The sequence below is a fragment of the Ambystoma mexicanum genome, chromosome 2q, assembly GCF_040938575.1.
Source record: "Ambystoma mexicanum isolate Mex_15411 chromosome 2q, UKY_AmexF1_1, whole genome shotgun sequence".
Classification (NCBI taxonomy): domain Eukaryota; kingdom Metazoa; phylum Chordata; class Amphibia; order Caudata; family Ambystomatidae; genus Ambystoma; species Ambystoma mexicanum.
The window spans coordinates 196,859,265-196,868,056 of record NC_090924.1 but is presented as its reverse complement, the minus strand read 5'-3'; positions in this window follow the sequence as shown (position 1 = coordinate 196,868,056).

Genomic DNA, 8,792 nt, shown 5'->3' with positions numbered 1-8,792 from the left:
CAGCCATGGAAACATCCACCGAGACACTCAGGGCACAAATAGAGAAAAGTAGTGAGAGCCTCAGGGGAGAAATGGAGAGAAGCACCGAGAGCCTGAGAGCACAAATGGAGAAAAGCACCGAGAGCCTGAGGGGGGAACTGAATGCGACGTCCAAAGACGTTTGTGCTGAACTTGCTGCTGTGCGCCGTGTGCTCTCGGAGCTCTCACAAACCCTCAGAGACATGCATGGACGCGAGCAGGCAGAGACGTCATCCGTGGCAAGTTCCGTCCAGGGCAGCCCCCAACGCAGATCTGGCAGGAACCTGCGCTCCACGGGCAGGGGTGCCCCTGATACCCGTAGAGGGGGCTTGCAATAGCGTCTACCCACGGGCAGCATGCATATTTGGACACTGGTGTTGGGGGGGGAGGAAGTAGGGTGGAGGGGGTGTGTTGGGCTTCACTGGGTGGCGGGTCCATAGGGTGTATGAATCAAATCACATTAACAATACAGCACTTCATTATCATCCAATGACATGTGTGGACATTGATATTTGCGTACGAGGCCTTCATAGGCGTACAGTCCACTATGTGCCTGTACTACACACACACAGTGCCACAGGTCCCCTTTCCGTGTAATAGGCACCATGCGTGGTTGCTAGAAGCATGCATCTATGATGCTCTGTCGGATTGCACGTGCATCCTGTGCCTCATGGACTCCTTGGGGTGCCTCCACATCCCCACCCTCATCATCATCATCTTCAGGTGCATGCAGTACAGCGTCAGGGGGCATGGGCACATTCCTACGTATGCACATGTTGTGCAGCATGACACATGCCATGACCATCTTAGAAACCCTCTCATGGCTGTACATGAGTGCCCCGCCAGACCTGCTGAGGCTGCGGAAACGAGCCTTCAGTAGGCCGAATGCCTGTTCAATGACCACACGGCTACGTGAGTGGGCATGGTTGTAGTCCTCCTCATGCTGGTTCTGTGGGTTCCGGATTGGTGTAAGGAGCCATCTCTTCAGTGGATACCCGGCATCACCTGTATGGGACGAATAAAGGGTGTCAGTGGAATGATAGTGCTAAGTAGCCCCCCCCCCCTCCTGCAAGGTCATTGACGCATCAAATGGGCCACGATGTCATGCATGGAATGAGACTCACCGAGTAGCCAGGATCTGTGCCCTGCGTGTCGCTCCATGTAGCGTGGTATTCTTGTGTTCCTCAGGACCATAGAATCATGGGTAGATCCTGGAAATCTGGCACAACAATGCGTAAAGATCTTGTTGGAGTCACACACCATTTGCACATTGATTGAATGAAATTGTTTCCGGTTGCGGTACTGGACCTCCATGGCATGTGGGACAACCAATTCAACATGGGTGCAGTCGATGGCACCAATGCAACCCGGGATGCCGCCAAGTGCATGGAATCCCACCTTTGCGTTGGTAATCTCCTGGTACGTGCGTGGTAGTGTGATGTGGTCGTCGGCGTGCTTCAGGAGGGCATCGTGCACTTGGGAGAGTGTCCGTGAGAACAGTGGCTGTGAAATGCCATGCAAGTGCCCCACTGTGTGCTGGTAGGTGCCTGTGGCCAGGAAGTGGAGTACAGACACCACCTTCAGTAGGGGTGGGATGGCGGTTGGGCTATCTATCATGCTCACGAGGTCAGCATGTGTCATGTCCACAATGGCGATTATGGTGTCCCGGTCCAAACGGTAGAGGGTGTGGATCTGCTCAGCAGTGAGGTTGAACGGATCAGCTCGGAGGCGTGGGATTGCGGGCCGCCTGCGTGTTGGTAGTGGCAGTGCTTGTGGGCCTTGCTGACCCTGCCTTGCCCTCCTCCTCCTCCTTCTCCTCCGTCTCCCCTGTGCGCCCGGTTGTTGTACCTGTTGTTGTTCGTCGTCTTCTTGTAGTTGTAGCACTTGCAGTGCTATCTGGTGCCCCAGGCCCAACATCGCTAGTCCTGCCGGTAGCATTTTGGAGTGGGAGTGGTTGTGGGAGGGGTTTGGGTCTGCTATATATGTGCTGTCGGCCTGTATGGCCTCCACCTGTGCTGATTGAATGAATCTGTGGCGGATGCAATCCCTTCTGGCCGAGCACGTCCCGCACGTAAGGCTGCATTTGGCCGCATGGCATCTTGGGATTGGAATCATGTATCAAATCCCGATGGCAGTGTGATGTACTTTGACTGATTTTCATGCTATGCTCCCATTGTTACACATGCTATGATTGCAGCCGCTTACATACCTGTGAAGAGTCAGTGGTATGTAGGGCTCGATCGATGGCCGACCCTCATGCAGCACAGTATCGTACTTCACCGACGGGCGTGGCGTCCCATTTGTGATTGCAGCCAGTTAGCATTATGACACACAGCCGCACTACATTGATGTAATTGTGAATGCAAGCGTTCACAGAAGCCTTTTCGACGTAATGTTGCAAGTGAGGAATTCGAAGGCCAGGATTTTTGGTTGCGAAGTAGCGGTGAGGAGACGCCCACAGGTCTGCCTGGAAATGTAACGTTCTATTGTTGAATGTCCTTGGGACAGGGCCCATAACGAGCAAGCAATGAATGACATGAATTGAATGGGATGCGCAATAGCGTAGTGGACGATAAGGCAGGACGTTCCCAAGTCCATCTAGCTTCACGACACTACAGATCCGGCCAGGAGCACAGTGGTTTTTGCAGACTGCATTACGCACAGACGCGATGGAAGTTTCACATATAATGTGAGTGAATGTTCATGCGTTTTCATTGCGGGATGAGGGAATGATGAATGGATGCATGGACAGATGATTCCATTTAGGGTCTGCCATGTACATGTGTTTTTTGATTCAATCCCCTTCCCCTGCGCTATGTGATGCAAGGCTGCCATAGTGGGACTTACGTCTATCTGCCCTTGTCGGATCCTCCCTGTCTCGACGCGCCTTCATACACTTGTGTCTAGGCACGTTACTAATCCCATGTCATGGGTTCTATCTTGACGGACGCATGCACAGTAACCGACGTTGCCAATGGTGTATTAACCTCGATTGGTTTCGTTATGTATCGATACTGATTTAGGGGTGTGTATATTCCTTTGGAGTGGGCTAGCATGCATATGGGTGTGGATTTGGTGTGTTGAATGAAGATAGTGATGCATCATGTGTCCTGTAGTGCAATCGGTTAATTTGTGTTTCATTTTGGTGACAGGTATCTCCTGCCCTATTGCAGATGCCATCTGTACGCCACTCCTCCAGATGGATTTTACTCTCGACACCTGCAGCTTCGGGTGAATCAGTGGAGCACCATTACGATCTTATGGGACGATCGCCAATGGGCCACATGCCCTTACGCTGTTCTGGTGGCTAGGTGCAACATTTCGGCCTTTCAGCTGGACTAGTGCCTGCCTCATGGGACGGACCTGCGGTTCTTGCCGCTTCCATGTTGCCTTTTGGAACGTTGATGTTGGCCCTGTGTGCCATGATGGTACAGGGCGTCACACAAGTGGAAGCTGGTCAATTATTGCAGATGCAGCCCTCGGTGATGATGGATGTTTTGGTGTTATTTTACAAATTGCTGTGAGGCCTTTGTCATTTGGATGTGCATTTAAATTGTATTCCGATATTTGGCGTGTTGCGTTATTCTTTGCAGGTGATGTGGCGATTTTCGATTTGTGGCGGTATGTATTGCGAAATGATCTGCATTGTGTTCCGCCTTCTGAGTTGAGTTGTGTGGTACAGTACTGGCCGCTTTTGCCTACGTAGCACAGTGTGGTCACGGATAGGGGCTGCCATTGTGACTGTTTACATGATGTGCTGTTCAGGGGCGGGGGATTGGCTTTTGGCCGACTGGTGCCTGTCAGCCAGGTCGATTGATGGTATGATGGGATGTTCAGAATGTGGCTGGTCACAGGTGCCTGTGTTTGCGTGCGTTTGTTGGAGGGGGACTGGGGTCATGTCCATTGGAATAGCTTCTGTATTGATGCCATCTGTGCCCTGCAGCTCCCATCGGCCCCTCTTGGGATGTGCCTGGCTGCTCAGTCACTCTGCCAACTTGTGTGGTACATGCTTCTGCTGATGGTTGGTTTGTTTACTGGCAAGAGTACAGGGCTGGTGCAATCCCCCTCAGGATGCTGTTTTGGATGTTGCCTTGCGCTGGTGGCAAGCGATGGGGGACTACTGTTGTTTTGTGTCATGTGTTCTTGATTTCCATTTTGATGTCTTGTACCTTCACATGCCTGTGCTGCATCAGTACGGCTATGGTGACATGCCGTACATGGATGCCCACTCACGGGGCGCTTTGAACACCTGCATGCATTTCTACGTTGGCATGCATGGGTGAATTGTAGATTTCACTGGTTGCATGGTGTGAGTACATTGCGCCTGCCAGGAGTTGTGCAATGTGGCCAGGGAGTGGAGTACAGGCACTCAGTGGGCCATTTACGGTTGGTTCACGATGCCGTATTTCTCGCCATGGCGGGATGGTCCATTCCGCCATGCCTGATGGCGTTAGGTACATGTCCGCTAGGGTCGGAATTGGCGTACCGTTGCACCATGGTGGTGTTTGCGGTTTGGCATGGTGCGCGCGCGCGTGCTTAGTGCAGTTAGCGTTGGCGTTCACTACGGTGTCGCTAATGGCTTCGTACTTTGCGGTGACGGGTCATAGTCGCACCGAGCGCTTTTCGATGGCGGTATTGCTTTTCCGCCATCGTTTTCCCCTTTCCGCCAGGGTCGTAATGAGGGCCTGTGTGTCAAAGAATAAAGGCTGATGTTAGAAAATACAGTATGTAAGTTCATTTTAGCCAAGCACAATGGGCACAATTCACAAGTAGCTTCTCCCACTGCCTGCCTGCTTTGTGCATCCCAACTGTTTACAACTGCAATAAAATGTGTCCTGCCTGAAGGTGTTGAAAGGCTGGGCTCTGGGCAGGACAATTGGCCCCTGGTTGGTGCATGATTGGAATGGAGGGGGGAGGTGTGACAACATTGGCTACAAACAAGGAAAGCTGAAACTTTGAAAGAAATACAAGAAATAAAAACCTTTCAGATCAGAATGATGGTTCTCCTTCAGATAAGAGGACTGGCCTAGCTCATTATCTGCAGTGGGAGATCTCTGTGTAGCAAATGCATCCCCCATTACGATCTGTAGCCACCAATTTAAAACAACCAACTTCAAACAACAAAGAGACTAATAAAAAACTATGGTCACAGGCTGTCCGAGAGAGACAAATGGCCTGGAGGAAGCAGGAAGGACTATTATAACTTATGCCTTTTTCCCAGCAACCGCAAGTAATACTGCCTTGATAAATGTGTCATGTTTTAGATAATTTCCTTGCGATTGTGTTGTTATAAACATTATCCACCTGCAACGTAGGGGACTGTAATGACCAGCTAAAATAGGTTTCTAGCTGATCTGAAAATGTCCCAAATTTAAGAGTTGACCGACTGGTGGAGGGTAAAATTGGGCATTTGGAGAGTAAATTACATGTTCATAATAATTACGCTTTTTGTGTAAATAATGGAAAATTGCCACATGGCCATGCACATGATGCAGAAATGGCTGTTGTTTCATTAAATTCCCCATGAGTAGCTGGAGCGGAATCTATGTATATCATGGCAGTTACTGGTAAAATGATGAGATTCTGCTACGAAACTACATTTTGTCCAAAAGCGGACATAGAAACAAAAGGGTATTTCAAAGGGAAGTTGCCATATATCTGTTCCAGACTCATAAACCAATCCTAGGAGAGGGGTTGGATTTGGGAGGAGAGAGAAGGGTAACTGTCCAATCCTGGGTGCAAGAACTCTTGCAGGGAACTCCTCAAGATTGTATACTTGATGGGGTCATCATTGTTCTATAAAGTGGATGCACTATGATGAAAGGGAGCGCTCCTAAGAATACCATTGTGAAAGGAGCTGCTAAAATGTACCATGTGACAGCCACAAGGAAACACCAAAAGGAGATTTTGCAGAGATTTCCTCTGGAAAGATCTGTCTATGACTGGAAAGGCCTAAAAGCTGACTGGGTCCTATGGTGAAGTGCTGAGGTCCATCCTTGAGAGTGGAGTGACCAGACCCCTGTCCTATCTTTCTAGAGTGTCCTGAAATGCAGCAGGCTTTCCTGAACTTTAAACAGAAGTTTTCAAAGTAAGTAGAATTGAGCCTTTTGTAACCAAAAGGTGGGGGAATCTGCTGGCCTTAAATTCTTTCCCTTGATAGTAGGCGGGCCTGGGAAAACATTACGTATATCTTTAGCCTATTTAACTAGAAAATATTACTTTAATTAAATCCCTTTGGCAGAACATTTCGGGTGATTTCTGTTAAAATTCAAAATTAACAAAACTCATTCTCGGTGTGGGCTGAAAACTATGGACTGCAATGTAATTGGGTAATCCTATTTTGCCTGTTAACCCCAACTTCTTTTAGGAAGAGGGGTGTCTTTGTTCCTAATCCAAAACTAAAAACAAAATCCTCCCGATTTTACCATCCAGCTTCCCCAACACAGGCCTTTAAGTGGAAGGAGGGCTGAAATCCAGAATTCTTCAATCATCCCCATTTTTGCTGTCTAACTTCCCCAACACATGCTCTTAAGTTAAGCTGCCTAAAGCGTGTAGAGTCAGTATGTGGTGAGAGACGGTGGTTAAATAGGAGATTGTTTGTAGAATTTTGGGTATCTAGTTATGAAAAACCACTGGACAGAGTGTAACTATGCGATTCATGTTTGTTGGGGCATCCACCTTCACACAAAAGCTTCAGACATGATGTAGTAATATTAGACTTGTCTGGATATGAAGAACAAGATGCAGAATATATTACAGAATTATTGTTTGGGATATCCTTCAGTCTACAGCAATACATTCATCTTGATGCATTGGGGTATAGCGCTTGCCGGATTAAAATTATACAGGTCCTCTAAATCCACTATCATACGTACTTGGGTTTGAAATGGCTCTGTGACTAGCTTGGTCACTGTATTGTAATGTTGTAACGCACCCAAGAAGGGTAATCGATATCTGGGAAATATTGATAGGTTTGTGCTTACATGCTGGTGCTGGCAGAGCTGTGAGGAATTGGTGGGCAAGCGACACTGGGAGATAAGCATTGTGGGCCTCCTTTAGTATTTCTTATGAAAATGTCTTCATAAATTGGTTCAAAATGGTTGAGTGTTGTGCTAATTACTGTGCCTCTTCCTTCTTTTAGGATATTGTTTGTGCTCAAGGTTGGTTCGTAGATGGGCTGTTGGATTGTGTGTATTTTTTTTCTGAAATTATCTGCGATTGTGTCACATAACTTTTTTGCGAGGGTATGGCAGTACTGCTGCATGAGATAGGTTTTTTTTTATTTCCTTGATGATTTTGTGCATTTCCTTTTGTGAATTTGTTGCTCATTGAATTCTTTTGGCTTAATGTGCTTTCTTGGCTTTTAAAACAGCTGCTTTGTGTAGCCGAATTTGCTGCTGGTATTTAATTTAATTTTGTTTTATTTATTTATTTATTTATTGTAAGTTTGTAAGGTGCTTATACAACAAGAAATTGTGTTGTTTCAAAGTGCCCACAGGCCAAAGGGAGAATGGAACATGGGAACAACAGGCAAATAGAAAAATGATGGCGAGAAAAGAGGTGGTCCTCCTAGGCCTTGTGAGTATTCAGAACGTGCACGTGCAGAAAGAGAGAGGGGGGAACGGGATAAGTGCTAGGAGAATCCCAGGGAGGGGTGTGAAGTGCCAGGGAAGGTAGCCCGTTTCAGGCAACAGGTCAGTGCCTGACAGAGATCACTTGGTGAGGAGTGGTCACCTGCCGATGCAGTAAGAGCAAACCTGTGAGGGAGCACAGGCCAGTGGGTGCCAAAAGACAAGTGCTGGGAGAGGGCGGAGGCTGAAAGCATTGGGCGGGAGGCCAGAACCTGGAGGACACATAAGGCCCTAGCCACCAATCTCAGCAACTGTGGGGTTTAGCACGGGAGGGAGAGATGGAAGGTGGAGGTGAAGTGGAAAATTTTGAAGAGCTTCTAGAATTTGAGGAGATCTGGCTCAAGGCGGAGAGGATGCGGGGAGCTGTTCCAGAGGAGGAAATCAGCCAAGGAAAGAGAACGGACACCAGCTCGCTACTCAGAGAAATGCTTCATGTGCAAAGAGTTGGAGCCGGAGGAGCGTAGAGGTCTGGAGTATTTATTGAGGGCAAGTTGTAGATAGCATGGTCCCTGGCCCCAGACAGCCTTATCGATGATGCAGAGGGATTTGTATTTAATCTTTGCAGCAACCGGGTGCCAGTGGAGAGATTTTGGGGCTGGAGAGATAAGGTCTCTGGGCCTGAGGCTAAGGATAAGTCTTGCAACCCAATTTTGAATAGGCTGGATTGGTTGTAATGTTTGCTCCATGCTTTTTCTAACTGTAGGTTGATCTTTTTGAGTGCTCTCAATTCCTCTGTGAACCATCTAGCTGCTACTTTTTTCTGTGTTGGCGTGAGGGTTTTCCAGAGTGTCCGTTTTTCTAGTGAGTTTATGATCCAGGTATGACGTTTATCTTTGAATTTGTCTGACATCATTTAGTTCAGTTGATGTATATCTGGTTTAGTAGGTTCCATTAATTGTGCCAGGTTTTCTAGAATTAGCTTTTTCTAGTTTCTTTTGATTGTCGCTGGTTGCTTTGTGTTCGTGGTACACAGTTGAGATTTTGATGGGGAAAGGGATCATGTGGTGGTTGCTCCAGAGGATAGGTACTGGTGGAGTAGTAGTAGGAATTCCATTTCTGCATAGAATTATGCTAGAAAATGGAAATATGTGGAATAAGGAACACATTGTTCTGGTAAAATAGAGAGGAAGTAGAGAGGATGAT